Raw genomic sequence first — 19630 nt, forward strand, 5'->3', positions numbered from 1 at the left:
TGCATTCATATTGAAAAACGGATTGTATAAAAAGACGACTCTGGCCCAAGTTAGCTATCTGAATAGCTGGCCCTATGGCCATTTAACATAAGGGATAGAGATACGACAAAAAGTCATAGGACCAAAGTTGTAGATCACTCCAAATTGAACGGAGATTGTGTCATCCGTGCCCTCGTATCTAATTTATTTAAAGGCAAGATTACTTTAGAAACGTTGAATAGGGTGAAATTTGTGTAAGGTTTTCACACAGTGAATTACTTTTCAAATACTTATGCGACAGCTTCAAACATAGAATTTGTCTGGTGGGCCAATATTCGTGTAGAATTTGATGATACCCTCTTTCCTATAAGTGAATCAAAGCATCAATTATACGTGTACAAAGTGTAATATATACGTAAATCCAGAAATAGAGCCAAATTTAACATAAGGGATAGAGAGACGACAAAAAGTCATAGGACCAAAGTTGTAGATCACTCCAAATTGAACGGAGATTGTGCCATCCGTTTTGTGATACGACTTACCGTTTAGCCACCAAATACCTCGAAAGGAAGGTCTGCACCGTCATTAAAATTGCCTCCATATTTCAATATTTTTGGGGGGTAAAAATTAAAATTTGTAAACATCTCGTAAATGTTCCATCGTTTACAGGCAAAAAGCTATAATTTTGCCAAATTTATATTTTCTAACTCGTCTGGAAGATTGTGCTGCCATCTTGATATGGGGAAGGGGATTAAAAATTAGGGCTTTCAGGAAACGTTTAACCCCATGAAACCTACAGGTTATTGTTCAGGATATATATCACCGACTGTGTTCTTATGCAGATTTGAAAACCCCAACGTGTCCCTCTCAGAGAATTTTGAGAATTTTAGATTTTTCTAGGGATCCTGAAGTCATCAGGTTGTCTGGTACCAAGTTTTAAGTTTCTAGGATGCCTAAAATGGTCTCATTAATTCACACCTGTTTTCATTTTTATGCCTTAATTTATATATGTATAGTACAGTATGTATAGATCGCGCCAAACTGACTTCTATTTATTTATATGGATTACATATTTCACCCGCTTCCGAAGTGGTTCTAGGGGCGTCTTACTCCCACAGTATGTTTTCCGGGTAGTAAGACATACTTGAAAGTCATACTAGAACATACACACGTCCATTACCTTGGGCATTCGTGACAATTTATTTTTTCACCCTTTCTCACCCTCTATGCCAAAGGGGGGCATCTTGATAATTTTTTTTTTAACCTTTCTCACCGTCTATGCCAAAGGGGGCTGAAGCTGGACTTTAAAAATCCGGAATGTTACTATTCATCTCAGCGACCCGGAAAACTATGGCTTCGACACGTTTTCGATTATTTTAGAATCTGAATCCCCCTCACCCCCCTCCAGAAAGGGGGATTAACTTGGACTTGTAAGATATTCGGGGTCTCACATTCATCTCAGCGATCCCGACCACTAAGGATTCAACATTATTTTCGTTTATTTTTATATATCACTCTCCAATTGTCACCCACCACGAAGGGGGCTGAACTTTAAAAAATTCCGGTGTGCTACTGTATTATTCATCTCAGCGACCCCGAAAAGTATGGATTCGACACTACTTTCGATGATTTTTATATCTCAGCCCCTTCGCCCCGCCCCCGACCCTAAGGGTTCCTGGTGTGTCCTACCCCCACGTGGTTTGTCTCCTGATACTAAAATTTCGAAGTGTACAATTCACCTCGGCGAAATCGAAAACTATGTATTTGACACTATTTTCGATTAATTTTATATATCACACCCCCTCGCCCCCCTCCCAAATGGGAGCAGAAATTTGACTTTTAAATAATCGGGAGTGTCACTGTTCACCTCAGCGGCCCCCAAAACTATGGATTCGACACTATTTTCAATTATTTTTTACCTGACCCCCCTAACCCCCTCCCGTAAGGGGGCTAGAGGTGGCTTACCCCCACAGTGCTCGTCTCCAGATAGCAAAGAATAAGTTTCAAAATTTGATTGAAATTGCTCCAGTGGTTTAGGAAGAGATGTGTCATTTACACACATACATCCATCATCAGTCCCCCCTCGCCCCCCACCCAAATAGGAGCAGAAATTTTATTTTAAAAATCGGGAGTGCCACTATTCACCTCAGCGACCCCTAAAACTATGGATTCGACACTATTTTCGATTATGTTTTTACCTGAACTCCCTAACCCCGCACCACTAAGGGGGCTAGTGGTGGCTTACCCCCACAGTGCTCGTCTCCGGATAGCATTAATACTAAGTGTTCAAAATTTGATTGAAATTGCTCCAGTGGTTTAGGAGGAGATGTGTCATTTACATGCATACATCCATTGTTATATATAGTAAGGTAAGATATAGTAATACTGAAATATCAAAGTTACAGTTCAGAATAATGGGCAGCGGAGTTTCGTAACTATGGAAAATAATGCTATCTTAATATTTACAATGTGATCTGTTCCATCCGTTTTGCTCAGATTTTGTTGCCGTCTGGTTTGCGAATGATTACTGTGCAGTCCCTGGTCCACACATTACGCAGTCCATGGAGCTCCACTGCTGCACGAAGGGTGCTCAGCCGGCAGGTCGTCAGATCTTCCCGGATGGTGACCCCACTCCCTTTAAGCTTCCTCTTGTTATGAAACAGTCTGCTGCGGTCTCTGCATGACACAAATTTAACTATTATCGGACGAGATTTCTGCCCCGCCTTCGGACCAACACGGTGGCTGCGCGAAATATCGACTAACTGAATGCCAGCCCCTACTTTTTGTGCAACATCCAGTACAAGCTGGTCAGTGTCTTCCCCTTCAGTCTCAGGCACACCAAACACTCGCAGATTGTCTTTCCTCTGGTAATGCTCATGGTCATCAGTCCGAGAGATAATTTCTTCCTTAGACGATGTCCTTAGGTCCTTCAAGCTTTGCCTCAGTTGTTCAATTTCACTGTCCTTTAAACTGAGTTGTTTTCTAAGTTCTTAATTTAAACTCTTTAACTCGGACAGAGTCTCCTCCACTCTATTTAAAATTTTAGTTTCTATGCTGGCTGCAACAGCATCGGCTAGCACCTTCGCTACGTCCGGTTCCTGGAGTACGCGCCGAATGGTGTCCTCCACGCTAGGGTTGGCAGCACTTCCTCTGGGCTTGGATGCAGGCATGACGCTACTTCACAAAGCAATCGATAATTTAAAGTTATGATGAAACCACAGCTTTTTCGTACGTGGTACTTAGCTATCGGTAAAACACACTTCACACACGGAACACAAGCACAGTTTCAATGCACACTTCACTGTTTTACCCCTCCTATTTTTACTTTCTTCGGGGGCCTCACAACTCACGTGTTAGCCGCGCGCGAACATATGGTTAGGTACAGCCCCAGCATTTGTCTGGTGTGAAAATGGGAAACCACGGAATACCATCTTCAGGGCTGCCGACAGTGGGATTCGAACCCACTATATCCCGGATGCAAGCACACAGCTGCGCGACTCTAACCGCACGGCCAACTCGCCCGGTGAAAATTTATTAAACTGGGTAACAGTATCAGAAAAAACACACAAAGGGTGTAGCATTAGAGGAAAATCTTCTCAAATGAGAAAGGAATTCTTATGGGATATTATTAAAATAGTAAGCTCGCTAGAAAGAGGAATATCACCGTTGCCCCTCGAAATTCCGTTCTGTGACAATATTGAGGGGGATATACTGACCCGCAGCACATGTATCGCAGAACGAAAATACATTGATGTATCAAAAAAAGGCTTTCACAGCCGCAGATCTTATAATAGCTGGTTCTATTACATTTATGTAGTTTATGCAATACTGACCATTAGATACAGAACCTTTCTGGTCAGAAATATTATCAAATAGGCTAGCGGTTTTTCTAGGCATAAATACCCCCAAAAAAATTTATTTTCAAGAATATGAAAACCGAATATCAACGTCTTTAATAACTTTGAAGATATTTAATATGTACATTCTTATTGCCTACCCTAAGACTTGTCATATGTAGCACCAAAGTCAGTGTCTGTTAAATTGTATAGGCCTACTGCGTCTCAAAGGGTTAAACGGATGTAGTTAATGTTACGAGCATCCTGCATTGATGTGGTGGTGATGAGTTTTATCATGTAACTCGACTGTTCATTGGGGATGGTTCTCGTGTTAATCATGGGGTTGTGAATAACGGAAGTCTTTACATTCTACTCCTCCATAGGTCCCCATGTCACGTAAGTAAATGACTTCCAGTAATTTTGGAGTAACCGTTGAGACACATAGACTGAGAAGTGACTGTCAAGAAGAAGTACTGTGATTAACGAGGTGGGAGCATAAAGGACAATCAATATGCTGAGCTAACAACTTACCAAAGCTCGACGTGAGACACGCATACCTGTGATTATCGACCTTAGTTAGAAGAAAAACTCAAGTCATTGTTTCCTGTGAAGTAGTCAAGGTAATCACGCTCAATATAGAATTTTACAATTAAAGAAGTCCAGTAACAGACAGTAGACGCTGACGTTGATAAATGAGCGCGTAGACACAACTTAGTAATTTCAATATTCGTGACGACGAATAACCTTCAGTTCTTTCAACGATTGTAATCAAAGAGAATTAATTTTAAATTGAACGTACTAAATTTTACAAAACTGTCCTAATTATGGAAGGGATCTAACAGCAATTTCTTAAATAATACAGAAAAATAATCTTCATTTTCAGGCCACGAGACCATTACAGAATGTTTAGGGTAAATCTTACCGAGCTCGATAGCTGCAGTCGCTTAAGTGCGGCCAGTATCCAGTATTCGGGAGATAGTAGGTTCGAACCCCACTGTCGGCAACCCTCAAAATGGTTTTCCGTGGTTTCCCATTTTCACACCAGCCAAATGCTGGGGCTATATCTTCCATCCCATTCCTAGCCCTTTCCTGTCCCATCGTCACCATAAGACCTATCTATGTCGGTGCGACGTAAAGCAAGTAGCCAAAAGGGTAAATCTTTACATATTCTTGGCCCTCGATAATGAAATGTGTGTTCCATAACAACTAATTATTGTAGAAATGTAGCAGGGCCAAGATTTTCCCTAGAACAAAATTACAAATGTCTTACTATCTCTTTATAGATGTACTGTTGTTTTGTATTTGTCACCTGGCCTAGACCAGAGAAAAGTATAGCTTCCACTGAAGTCTCGCTCCGATGTATGACTGTGATATAAATAAATCTGCTGAGATATAGGTAATATTGAGTAATGACAGAACACGACCAGTGTATGTGGGTGGAATGAAATATGTTACTTGAAGGGTCAGTCGTGCAGCAACAGCACCTTTGTGCCATATAGGTCTTATTATACCACCGTAATCGGGTTTTAGAATTATCCTATCACCATATAAACTTTGGTAGTAGTACACAAGGACCCAACTAGCTTTCGGGCAGTTCACTTACAAAATAAACAGATATCTCTAAATAAACCTAAATGCCGTGGACATTCTCGAGCGAGCTCCATATGGCTTCCGTCAACACTGGCGAGATAAATAGTGTTCACTGCCAGCGCGCAGCTGTTTAGCACTCTGTCCCTCAGTTCGCTAGATACTATTGGACTTTTAAGGTGTGTTGTGAGGTTATTATCACGATGGTTGAATATACTATAGAGAAAATAATATATTTGGTCGACTGTTATTTACACAAGAAGAGGAAACCAGTTGAAAGGTGCCTTCTAAAATGCCGTAGACAATTTCCCGGTGCGACAGTACCACCAAAACTTCACGTGCATCAGCTCGTTTATATGTGGCGTAGTACTGGTTCCGTAAGCAATAAGAGAAAGAAGCGAAGGGAAACAGCTCTCACACGGGAGAGTTAGAAGATATACGGGCAAGACTTCAGGTCAGTCCACATAAGTCGCTTCGGAGAGTAGCTCAGGAAAGTGGTATTTCAACTTCTTCAGCACGTAATGCAACAAAATTGTTACATTTACGATCTTATCGGACTCGTTCAGTCCATAACATACTGCTAACAGATTTCAATGCAAGAATACGATTTTGCAATTGGCTAACGAATAGTGTCCACGACGGTATTGTGGATCCGAACTTTCTTTTTATGAGCGACGAAGCCTGGTTTCATTTGAGTGGATATGTCAATTCACATAACAGTAGAAACTGGGATACAGACAACCCGAACATTTTACAGCCGAGACCTCTGCACGATGTGAAGGTGGGTGTGTGGTGCGCTATCAGTGCCCGACGAATTATCGCTACGATATTTTTTCAGGAAATGATTACTTCTGACCGTTATATTCGCAACATTCTGGAACCATGCTGAACAGACTAAAGAAGAGAAAAGGTACGGCTATTTCTAGCAGGATAGTGCAACGGCCATACGGCGCGTAGCTCTATGCGACGGTTACGGGAAGTGTTCGATGATGATCATCAGTAAAGCCTTATGGCCCGCTCGTTCATTTGATTTAAGCACATGTGATTTTTATCTATGCGAAAATATTAAAGGAAAAGTTTACAGGAATAATCCTCGAACTGCAGAGGAATTAAAAATTGAAATTAAGAACATTGTGCGTTCTATCGGTGTCCATGAACTACAAAGTGTGTTTCGAAATCTCATTTCAGGACGTGAAGCTTGCATTGCAGCTGAAAGAGATCACTTTCAGCATCGTCTGTAAATACTGGTAAGTTCAGTTTAATTCCATAGGTGATTTATTTATTTATTTATTTATTTATTTATTTAATTTATTTATTTATTTATTTATTTATTTATTTATTTATTTATTTATTTATTACTGGCGAGTTCAGTTTATTTTCATGTTGATTTCGTTATTTGTTTATTCATTTACTTATTTGTCCAGGGCATTCATGTTGCCGGTGAGTTCGGTTTCGTTTAGTTTCTTCAGGTGTAATCATGCCGCTTCTTTGAGCCGACTATGCCTGCTTGTCATTGCGGGCACTGCGCTCACTGTCTCCGCTTCCCAGCGCGCCTAATCCTCGGCACTCCGCTCTGAACTTTTAAATTAATCACCCGGTATATATAGTAGCTTTCTCTGGGGGTCAATGGTAAAAATCCAAAGATTACCCAACATGGGTAATATGATTTGCGAAGGGTGGAGGAAAGTCAATTAAACGCTCCATGTCATACGACGTCATTATGTGAGGAGATGTCTGGTGATATATTTGGTGTTAACCCGACTAAATTAATTAAAATTCAACCATGGATCGCCCAGCAGAGATCTACTGTATATCTCTGCCAAACGGACCATGAACATTTATTCGGAGGCAGGCTTAATGGTTTCGAATCAATATGGCTGCACACGGTAGCTGAGCTCTATTATTATTTCTAATATGATTCACTCGGTGATGAAAGTAAACTAAAGAAATGCTCGTTGTTGATGTGTGTTTATATAATATACATCATCAACATTGATATCAAACCGTATGTATTTCTTCCTCAATCATACTGAGGGGAAATCTAGTAGTGAACGTTTTACTGATATAAATAGTGTACCAAAATTCAATATTCAGGATACTCGGGATGATAAAAGAGCCAAAAACATGTATATTAATTAAATTTCCATAGTTCGGAGATCAATAGTTGGAGTGCATTTTGATGTGGTTGAGGATAAAACTATCACTTGTCAATCTAATTGCAATCTTTCAAAAGTGCGTTCTACTGCTTCAATACACGCTCTACAAAGGCGTGCCACTGGCCTGTCGTACACATTCAAACATCCCAGGTATATGCTGTAGAGAGTTCGCAGATCTAGGAAACCGAGTGACAAGCTCTTCCTTGATTCCACTGGGGTCTCCTACACTATCTCACTCTGTTCTGAACGAACGAAAACCTGCTTCATGTTGTCGCAGCACAGACATTGCATTTTGTCATCATGGCAGGTTTAACAGGATATATAACACTTAAAGTGTTTGAAGAACGAGATTCGTAATTAATTTACACCCTTACAGTATATTTTCAGACTTTTTCACTCATGAATTCATTTCAGACCCATGGATTCACCCCCCCCCCTCCCAATAACGTTTGTTTTGGTCTCATCTTTCATCCCTAGAAGTGGAAGTATCTAATTTTCATACACCCAGTATTTGACTATTAATGTTATTGAGGAAATGTATTCCTTTGATTTACAATTTAATAACTAACCCGTGTTGTTGCCTCCTTTGTTGTTATTCAGTAGTAGGCCTAATATTTAATTCAGCATCTCCAGTTATTTTTCCATCCCAACACAAAAAAGTTCTCTGCTACTTTCACATTATTTTATCTCATAGGTTACACTTAATTAAATATTTCCTACTTTTTTATCACCTTTACTTATTCGTTTTTCTGTTACTAGTTTATTTTCGAACCGATTACTCTTGTGTTTGCTCTTTCAAATTTAGTTATCATTTCCTAGTCGATTAATTATTGTAGATGTGTCGGAAGTTAAGAAGTTCGTGTGTGCGTTGGCACATCCTAGGAACGCGTTGATTTATTACACCGGGTAAATTTTCTTTTGAAGATAAAGCAAACATTGATTTGAAGGTGTATATATAACATTTTTAATAAATTATAATAATAATAAGAAAGATAAAATGTTATGTTGGGATTATGTAGCTGATGTGATACAGGTCTGGTAAACCGAGTTTAAACTGATTTTTTCCTGAAAACAGAGACATTTAGAAACCAATGTAATACTTTTGGAGAGTAATAGGCGTTATTATCCTGGGGTGGAGCAGCCTGCATCAGAAACGAGCTTCAGATTAATTCTTGCGGAAAAAAGGAGGTCAAACGTAGTGATATATATATATATATATATAATTCTCCCGTATAATTCCCATGTTACAAGGAATAGAAGCATCTATATTCTGTCATAATGTTATGGAACTTACGTATTACAAACGACTTGTAGACTTTTCTGAGATCTCGATGTGCTGAAATTTTGTTCCGCTTGATTCTTTCATGTGACATTGAATCTGACGACGACGAGGCTGACGTATTTGAGCACTGTCAAATACCATCCGACTGAGCGATTATCGAATCCTTTAACTTGGGCTCGGAAAGTCAAAGATCTACCGTCTGAGCTATTCGACCCGTGCTTCTTCATTTTATCACCCTCCGTTGGTATTATTATCTTTAACAGAGATGATTTTTATTTATAGGTGTATATCGGCGGTGCGCGAGCAATACTTCGCATCCCACAACGTTCTTGAGATGTATTATCCTCCTTACGACTGGTCACGCCTCCCAGCCACAAATGGATACGCAGTCCATCAGAGCAACGTCCGTTGTGTTCATTTTCTTCTGCTAATGTGTAAAGTAAAATGAACCTAATAATGCATTATACTGTAGGAATGCGTAAATACTTCAGGAAAATTTTCATTCCTAACATAAGGTACATTCATGATTATTTTGCTTTACATATTGACGTAAAGAAAGGAAACGCAAAGAACATTGATATTATGGACTGCATATCCATGTGTGGCTGGGAGGCGTGACCAGTTTTAAGGAAAATAATGGATAGGAAGAGGTTGTGGGATATGGGGTATTGCTCGCGCACCATCGATATACTTAAGTAGTCTTACTAATTCATGTTTCCTCGAATTTAACAGGAGTTCTGAGCAGAAAGCATTTAAACGAGGTAAATATAATATAACTATAGATTAGTTGTGACATATATATGTTTTTCTACTTCCCTTTTTCGTAATGAGTATAAAAATAGATGAGTTAGAGAGAAAGTAATGGAATGTGCTATACATAGTACATGTGCTTTATTTGAACAAATAACACACAAAGAGCATATTTAATTGCCTTACAGTGAATGTGTGAATGTTTCAATTATTGAAGGGAAAATAATTTCGTAGGCATATGTTCACATTTTTATCAGTTTAATATTCTGAATTTCTAATTAAAGAACATTCCACATGAAGTACAGTAATGCAGAATAATTATTGAATTAGCCTAGAACAAAGATTGTATTCAGTTCCCTTGTGAAGGATTATACGTTCCCTTGTTTTGTGTCGTCACCCGAAAATATGCATACATATTTCAGTGCTTACATTAGTGAGAAACCTATGGTAATAGAACTAGATGCTGTATTGTTCGGAATATACAATGTATGACTAGACATGTGTATATTACTGATGAAGTGACGACTTGTTTAATGTAATATGCCAAGTCAAATTAAGCTAAAAGGATTTCCAATATAATACGCTAAAGAGAACCGATGTCTTTTTGATCCTAGGAAATAATAATGATTTACTCGTGTAAATTTTGGACATCCCCTTCTTGGACTGCCGTCTTCTCTGTGTAAATATAGACATAAATAGGGACTAGATATTCTCTAGGGATCATCGGAGATTACGCAAATAGGAGCTTCTTCCATGCCTGCTCGTGACTCGTGTGTTGTATGATATAGATGACTCTCTGCTTAATTAATTATGACAAACTATTTGCCAATGGTGTCAGATCGGAACAAATTGCAACCCAGAAAACGAGAGCTCGTGAATCTAAAAAACCTCTTTCAATCTGTCATCCGCGAAAGACATCCAGGTGCAATGCGAACAGCGCGGCTCTCCATGCCGCTACAGTGATCTTCGTGTCCAGTGCTTGCAGTTGTGGCGCAGCACCTATGTAATCCTGTCAAGTCAAGTAGCTTTGTAAAATAAAGGAATAAAAAATAGGCTTTACACTTCTCTTACCCTCTATGACCGAGTCCATTATTCTCCTACGTAACCCATCCTCCCCATTCACTTCGCATGACTCCACGACCGCTTTATCTATTGAGTTCACTCCTAACGCAGCCTTCATCTCCTCATTCGGAGTACCCTCCTGCCATTGTTTCCACCCGTTTGTACCAGCGGTCATTATCGATACTTTCATGTCTGTTACTTTTAACAATAATGTGAGACATCCTCAGTCCACCCAGATTATACTGTACTCCCGTACAGCAGATTAAAATACATTGAAACCTCTTTTAACGCCCACTTAATAAGCGTGAACCTTCTTAACAGGACTTTAGTTCAAGGAAACAACTTACATTTAAAAAACAAGCATGATGAAAATCCGTCTCTTAAATTGACTCTTCAAACCGTTGGTAGTCTTCTTGATACCTATCAATTAGACATGCGGCTTCAGGTAGGTACCTATCAGATCGCAATCTGGAGATAGTGGATTCGAACACCATAGTCGGCAGCCCTGAATATGGTTTTCCATGGTCTCATATTTACAATCCAGACAATTGCTGGAGCTGTACCTTAAATAAGGCCACGGTTGATTCCTTTCCACTCCTAACCCTTTCATGTCGCATCGTCGCAAAGCATATTTAAACAGAAAATGTCTTCTTAATTAGCCTATTGCGGAGAATTCACACAATATTTAGCATTATACACAGACGAATAAAAATTATAATAACATGGGGTTGTGTAAATACCTTTCTACAAACAACAGCGGTTTATAATGCAAAGAAGTAAAACTATCCACTGTTTAGTTGTAACACTGTTCCTAGTATTCATGAGTTAAGTCTCTGGCCATGGTCTCTTTCCATCCTTTACTAATGGGGTGGTCTATTTACTCTTGTTCTGTGAACTAAGGCTATTTAACATGTCTGCTGGCAGTTGCAGTACAGTTTCTATTACTAAACGCCATTTTTCATCTCATGTAGCCTACACAGTTTTTAACTAATCGGCACCATAGCATTTTATTCTGAATATGTATCGATTTTAGTGCACCCACAGTTAATAAGTGCCTGACAAGAAAGTTATGATCAAATTTCATTAATTTTTATAAATTTGTTTCAGTGGTCTTTTTTTCACTACTGATTCTATAATACCGGTAATGCCGTTTACGGCACGTTCCAATGTACGTAAATAATGCTACGCATTTAACCGCCCTTTAAATACTATCAGATTTACGTGAGACCGGCTTCGTAATTTAGCTGGTTGGATACTTGCCTTCAGTATTCATGTTCGTGCGATGCAATCCTAGAACATTTGGCTGACATTTAAAAATTCTTAGGTGTCATATATTCCACTTTTACCTACTTAATTATCAAATAATAACTTAGTATTTACAGTCCGTCACCACGCGCGTGATAAAGTTCGATATTAAATTGCGGCAGATCGTAGTGTTGGTTAGTGAATGCATGATTCGGAGCAGTGTATCGAATCATTCAAGTGTCCGAGTGAATCGATTCACAGGAACGGCGAGCTCACAGCACACAATTCAGCTTACTCCCAGCGGACAGTGTTGAGTGGCACACTCACGGCTCACTAGCGGGACTGGACGTTGGCGGGGATCCGAGCTTCCGCTGCAGCGAGGCAGTGAATCAAGATACGCCGAAATAATCGTGCGCAAGCACTGCTCAGTGAGACACAAGATGCACACGGGTTCTTATCCGCATACTGGACACTGGCGGAGAACCGAGCTTCCGCTGCAGCGAGCGAGACATACAGTGAGCCATGGCACACCGAAAAAATATTACGCAGTCACGGATCAGTGAGACACAACACACTCACGGTTCATCGTCGGTACACTGGACATTGGAGGGGAGCCGAACTTCCTCTGAAGCAATACATACAGAGCCATGGTACACTGAAAGAATCGTAAGCTACAATAGACTCTCGAGCTCAGCTAATTTGAAAATTATACCCACTTGCATTCACTGTCCTCTTCTTACAGGGAGGTTTAAATAATAGATGGATTTATTTGCAGTGTTAAAGAGGTAGTCAAAACATAATTCTAAAGTAGCTAGTCAGTAGGTAGGCTACTAGGTTATACTATTTATTAGTTTAATGCATCTTAGTATTATAACTTAGTAGAAATTTGACCATTAATTAAATTCGACTCTAGCCTGCCCTATGACTATGAGTCATGCTCATGACCACACAAAAGTACCTACTTTATATTGAGAAGAACGGCTCAGTATTCTCTTAGTTCGTATGTCACATCGTTGCACAAGACTTTCAATCATATGTGGACAGTAAGTGAGCAGAGTGACGCAATAACTTAACCAACAGTATGTTCAATCAGAAAACCAGTGGGCTACTGTACATTTCGGGTAGCCTATACAAATATGACGATTTTAAAAAAGTTCTCTGCTGATAGAAAATTAAATATTTTCAAAAATGACTGAGCGAGTTGGACGTGCGGTTAGTATCGCGTAGCTATGCGCTTGCATTCGGGGGAAGGTGGGTTCGAATCCCACCGTCGACAGCTGTTAAGATGATTTTCCGTAGTTTCGCCATTTTCACGCCAGGAAATGCTGGGACTCTACCTTAATTAAGGCCATGGCTGCTACCTTCCTAATCCAAGACCTTTACCATCCTGCGTCGCCGGAAACCTTCGATGTATTAGAGTGACTAGCATTTTTTCTAAGAAAGGAGTACATGGTATGAAGACCAGATGGCAGCTGCGAGCACTGAATGCTGTTGCTGCTGTCTTACCAGTACATACTACACAGATGCAATGGGAGTGGTGACTCTAATGTGCCGTGAATTAGTGTTGGCTACTGAATGCATGATTCGAAGCAGTGTATCAATTCATTCAAGTGTCCGAGTGAATCGATTCACAGGAACGGTGAGCTCACGGCACGCGATTCAGCTAACTCCCAGCGGACAGTGCTGAGTGGCGCACTCACTGGACGTTGACGGGGAGCCGAGCTCCCGCTGCAGCGAGACAGTGAATCATGGCACATCGAAAGAATCGTGAACGAGCGCGGCTCAGTGAAACACAAGATGCACACGGCTCCTTATCGGCTCACTGGACACGCGGAGAGCCGAGCTTCCGCTGCAGCGAGACATACAGTGAGCCATGGCACACCGAAAGAATCGTGAATGAACACGGCTCAGTGAGACACAAGATACACACGGCTCCTTATCGGCTCACTGGACACGCGGAGAGCCGAGCTTCCGCTGCAGCGAGCCATGGTTCACTGAAAGAATCGTATGCTATAATGGACTCTCGAGCTCGGCTCATTTGAAAATAATATCCATTTGCATTCACTGTCCTCTTCTTACAGTGAGGTTTAAATAATAGATGGATTTATTTGCAATGTTAAAAAAGGTAGTCAAAACATAATTCTGAAGTAGCTAGTAAGTAGGTAGGCTATTAAGTTATACTATTTATTAGTTTAATTAATCTTAGTATTATAACTTAGTTGACATTTGACAATTAAACTCAACTCTAGACTGCCCTATGAGTATGAATCATGCTCATGACCACTCAAAAGTACCTGTTTTATATTGGAAAGAACGGCTCAGTATTCTCTCAATTCATATGTCACATCGTTACACAAGACTTCAATCATAGGTGGACAGACGCAATAACTTTACCACAGTATGTTGAATCAGAAAACCAGCGGGCTACTGTACATCTCGGATAGCCTATACAAAATATGACGATTTAAAAATAATCCTCAGCTGATAGAAAAATACATATTTTCAAAAATGACTGAGCGAGTTGTCGTGCGGTTAGTATCGCATAGCTGTGCACTTGCATTCGGGGGATGGTGGGTTCGAATCCCACTGTCGTCAGCCGTTAAGATGGTTTTCCGTAGTTTCCCCATTTTCACACCAGGAAATGTTGGAACTGTACCATAATTCAGGCCATGACTGCTACCTTCCTAGTCCTAACTTTTCCCACCCTGCGTCGCCGGAAACCTTCGATGTATTACAGTGACTAGCATTTTTTTCTAAGAAAGGAGTTCATAGTATGCAGACCAGATGGCAGCTGCGAGCACTGAATGCTGTTGCTGCTGTCTTACCAGCACATACTACACAGATGCAGTATGAGTGGTGACTAATGTGCCGTGAATCGGATCATTATATCGATTCAGTAACGTGTACGGAATCAAATGAATCGGTTCAGTAAAATGAATCGAATGTCCCATCACTACCGTGAATCGGATCACTGTATTGATTCAGTAACGTGAACGGAATCAAATGAATCGATTCAGTAAAATGAATGGAATGTCCCATCACTAGGCAGATGATTAATTAAACGAATATGAATACATCGCAGTGCTCTGTTGAATAAAGAAATGTATGTATCATTTAAGCAGACCCGTTAGTAGGTGCACATATTTTACTCTTAGTGTTCTGAATCACTTGGCTTTCCTAACTAATTAGAGATTTATAATTCTCATTTTTCTTAGTCCGAATATTAATAAAACTCGTATTTCTAAGCAAGTTATATGGTCCAATTTACATAGAAGCGTTTGGACAAATATTACGATAAAAACTCGTCCACATTCTACGTTACCTCGAAATGCAGTCGGTTGCATTTAAAGAGTGTTTCAATGTGAGAATTACTGACAAGTTTAAGAACATCTCCTCAGGCAAAAATTCTGGTAATCAGGCGTCTCTTAATGCAGGCAGGAGTTGAGTTGTAGGATTATTTAACATTTAGGATTATTTTGTGGATTCTTCAGTGATGAGATATTTCACTTAAATTCATTTACCTCACGTGTCAGTAAATCTATTTTGAATAATCTGTTATAATTAAGCTCTCCTATATGCCAGAGGACTGCACTGTGAATCAATTTCAGTAACCTGGAGCATTCTGTATATGGTAAGTGTCTAACCAACTACTCTACTCAGTCTATCGGAAGTACATGTCTACGAGCTATTCTGAACCATTTTACCTTGGATCTGAATGATATTTTCATAATTTTATCATTGTGAATACTGAAATCCAGTGGATTAATAATTGATATTTTGTACTACAGGCAGTTGAGCTGAGTAACTAGACTGCGTGTTATGAAATCAGCAAGAGAAATCCAACGGACCTGTTTGTCAGTTTACAGTACGATAACAAAAGTCATTCATTTGTTCGATCATAAAGTCTCTCAATGTCATGTCATAGCCAGGCTGACTGTGCTTTATTTTAGAATCTGTCGACCAGCCTTCGAAGTATGATGGAAATGGGTACGTATTGGACATTAGCTTACTATATGAAATGTTGCTAGCCGAGAGAGATGATTTATCCTATAGATATTATGAAAGATTTCTAACTTTGCAATGAACTCCGTGAAAAAATTAAGAGGCTTAGAAAGCCGGGTAATAAATGGAAGAATCCGATACGTCAGAAACTGTAACATTTCTAAGCAGTATAGCAGCCACTTTCAAAACTTCACTTTATGTAAACAATTGTCCTGGTTCTTGGATGAATGGTCTGCGTGGTCGCCTTGGGTTCGATTCCCTGCCAGGTCGAAGATTTTAACCTTAAATCATTATTCCCCTGGCTCGGAGACTGGGTATTGTACTGTCCTCAACATTCCTGCATTCCTGCAGCTCACACACAACACACAACACTGTTCTTTACTATTTGTTTTACGTCGCACCGACACTGTTAGGTCTTATGGCGACGATGGTGTCGGGAAAGGCTACGAGTAGGAAGAAAGCGTCCGTGGCCTCGTTCAAGGTAAGCTCCAGCATTTGCCTGGTTTTAATATGGGAAACCACGGAAAACCATCGTCAGGGATGCCGACAGTGGGATTCGACCCCACTATCTCCCGAATTCAAGTTCACAGCTGCGCGACCCTAACCGCACGGCCTAATCGCTTGGCACACAGAAAACTATCCTCCCCTACAAAAACACGCAGTTCCCACACATGGCAGATTCCACCCATCCTCACTGGAGGGTCTGCCTTACAAGGGCTCCACCAGGCGAGACGAACATGTCCTTGAACACTCCCGGCATTAAAAGTCATACGGTAAATAAATAAACTCCTAAACAACTGAAATTTTATGAAAAAAGCACACGTCTATTTTGCGAAATTAACATTATGTGAGGCACAGAAGATTCCTAGAAGCCTCCGTCCAATATTTACATTAACTTATTACCACCACGAGGTATATAATCAGAAAAATGGATTCATGCACAATAAATGACAAACATTTTATGGCGTTCAACACAATCAATAATTTGTGTGAGGTATTCTTTCTACTCTAATTACACCTCTGTGACCACATTGATATTTAATTCGCCTATCTGTCCTATTTTGTCTTCCCATGAGAATAGAGCCCTGTTTACAATATTGACCTTACACTGTTTCCTACATTTAGGTGTAGCTCACCCCACTGCCATGTTATCGATCTGTTATTATTATTTTTGATTCATTCCTTGGAATATAAGCACTTTTCTCTCTCTTCTGATAGTAGTGAGAAGTGTCATTATGAAAAATATTGGGGGGAATTCCCTTCACTGGGACTGATCAAGTCCCTCTCTTTCATCGATTTCACTCTCTTTTCGTTCCACACATCGAACATTGGAAGTAATCTTTCTTCCGATTTGTCTGCAAAATTGTATACCCGTCATGGTGTTGCTTACGTTCAAAACAATTCTGGAATGTTCTTTCCCCTGAAATAAAGATCCTCTTGCAACTTGAATGAGCTAAGAATGTAGTATGTAAATAAGATTTATGTTACTACACAGTCAAGTCATATTATTATGAACACTAGTTGATAACCAGAGTAACAGCAGTTTGCAGCAGCTAGAAGGGCAAGGTGTGACTCAATGATGTGCAGGTAGGTTGTCACACGTACTTGAAGCCATACTGCTTCTAGCGCTGCTTACAGCTTGTCGGAGGGTGCGATTGGAGTATCAAAAGAACCAACGTGACAATTTAAATTGTCCCACAGGTAATCAGAATTATGGGGAAAATTTGGACGTGCTTTGCCAATTATTGTCGGACATTTCTGGACGCGCATCGTATCTCATTGATTTGATGGAAGATACCGACCACGCCAGGGAAGACAGTCAGCATACTTGGGTGTACGTGATCTTCAGGAATTAATTTATAGACAAATCGATCGAGATCGCATTTGCTCAGATGTGTGGACCCGGAGAATTCCACGAAAGTATTTCCGGACCATAGCACTGCCACCAGCTTTTATTTATCTAGCAAATGGTCGCAGGGTGTCCGCTCCCTGATGTTTCTCGTCTGACACATCAACGACATCCATTCAACAAAGCAGAAAACTGAACTCACTGGAGACGGCTAATCTGCTTCAATCACCGGAGGTCAACACCGACACTATCATGCAAATAAAACTTTTCTACCGAAGCTCATGTCTGAATAAGTAGAGTGACCAACCGTTTGTTTTAGAGTCCCGCACGAGGTAGAGTTTCCTGGACTATCCGTTCAGAGGCACATCGGTAGAACACAGCCTCATTTCGACGGTGATTTACTCCATGGTAGAGTGTCGGTCGTTCCTCACGCAGTCATAGCCAAGTTTGCCTCTCACTGAACACTTTACAACACGATGACTTCCTGAAGTCTTTTATTGCCAAAATTCTTTTTTATGTGGTTCGTGGGAGATTTAGATATGGAATTATTTGTGACTTTAACAATACAATAACTAGAATTAATGACTAAAAATGAGATGATTTAGAGAAATTACGTAGTAAACAAATGAATATTCACTACTTTAGGTAGAATATCTCAAGTAAGAATAACTATTATCCAAATAATTAGAGAAGCATCCACAAATCATTAAAAACTATTGACTTAGTTACTCAATGGGAATCTTGAGGTCCTGTTGGCAATGTTTGTAGAAGAAAGGCGGAAGGATGGAGAAGAAAATCTCGCAAAGAACTGGCTTTGATCACAGTTAAAAGAAAGGCAGTGCATATTTGTGCATGTATGTGGGAAAGAGATGTAGTGTGTGTGTGTGTGTCTAGTACGTGCGTGGTGCAATGCATTTGTTGTACGTGAGGTATGAGATAAAAATGCTGTATGTGCGATCAAAGCAAAGCCAAGCCACCATCTCCATGATGTCCCTTGGAGGAGTGAAGCGTAAAGGTTTCCGCTTTCCTTAATCTCGGTGCCTCGTGGGATACAGTGTTTACCTCTAACCTCGGCCACCTTTGCTCCTAGGAATTAAGATGGTGCTCATTTTTGTGTGATACTGTAATCATTAAGAGGAGCTTTCCTCAAGGAAGTGTTATTGCACCTTTACATTTTCTTATATTCTGTAACGGTGTTTAAAGGATATAAGTAAAAACTGAGATAAGGGGTTTTGCAGATAATGTTACCTTTACTGCGCGAGCAAACCTGGTACTCCACACTGCCCTTCGAATCCATTATTTTCCTTAAGAATAGTAACACATCCCAGACACATATGGATATGCAGTCCATCAGAACACTTTTCGTTGTATTCATTTTCCTATGCTGATGTGTAAAGAAAAATGAATCTTAAATACATTTTACTGTAGGAGTGCGTAAATACGTCATGCAAACATACATTCATACATTGCGGAGCTGTAAGGTTCATTTTCCTTCATAGGTATACATAGGAAAATGAACACAACGAAAATTGCTCTGCTCGACAGCATATCTATATGCGACTGGGAGGCGTGACCTGTCTTAAGGGAAAAGACTGATACGAAGAGCATTGCTGGGTACGAGGTTTTGCTCGCGCAGTGACGTTATACTGTGTAGTGCAATAAAAACTGGTTGTTACAAGATTGTGAGCGACCGAGCTCGATAGCTGCAGTCGGTTAAGTGCGGCCAGTATCCAGAATTCGGGAGATCGTGGGTTCGAACCCCACTGTCGGCAGCCCTGAAGATGGTTTTCCGTGGTTTCCCATTTTCACACCAGGCAAATGCTGGGGTTGTACATTAATTAAGGCCACGGCCGCTTCCTTCCCACTCCTAGCCCCTTCCTCC

General features: G+C 40.3%; 1 long non-coding RNA gene across 1 annotated transcript in view; it reads left to right on the forward strand.

The window, feature by feature from the left end:
- Positions 1-19630, forward strand: part of LOC136874941 (uncharacterized) — a 216593-nt gene that overhangs the window by 118619 nt on the left and 78344 nt on the right. Inside the window, exon 3 of the long non-coding RNA XR_010860321.2 lies at positions 6591-6649. This is a non-coding gene — a long non-coding RNA (uncharacterized lncRNA). The remainder of the gene's footprint in view (positions 1-6590; positions 6650-19630) is intronic.

The sequence above is a fragment of the Anabrus simplex genome, chromosome 1 (genome assembly GCF_040414725.1).
Source record: "Anabrus simplex isolate iqAnaSimp1 chromosome 1, ASM4041472v1, whole genome shotgun sequence".
Lineage (NCBI taxonomy): Eukaryota > Metazoa > Arthropoda > Insecta > Orthoptera > Tettigoniidae > Anabrus > Anabrus simplex.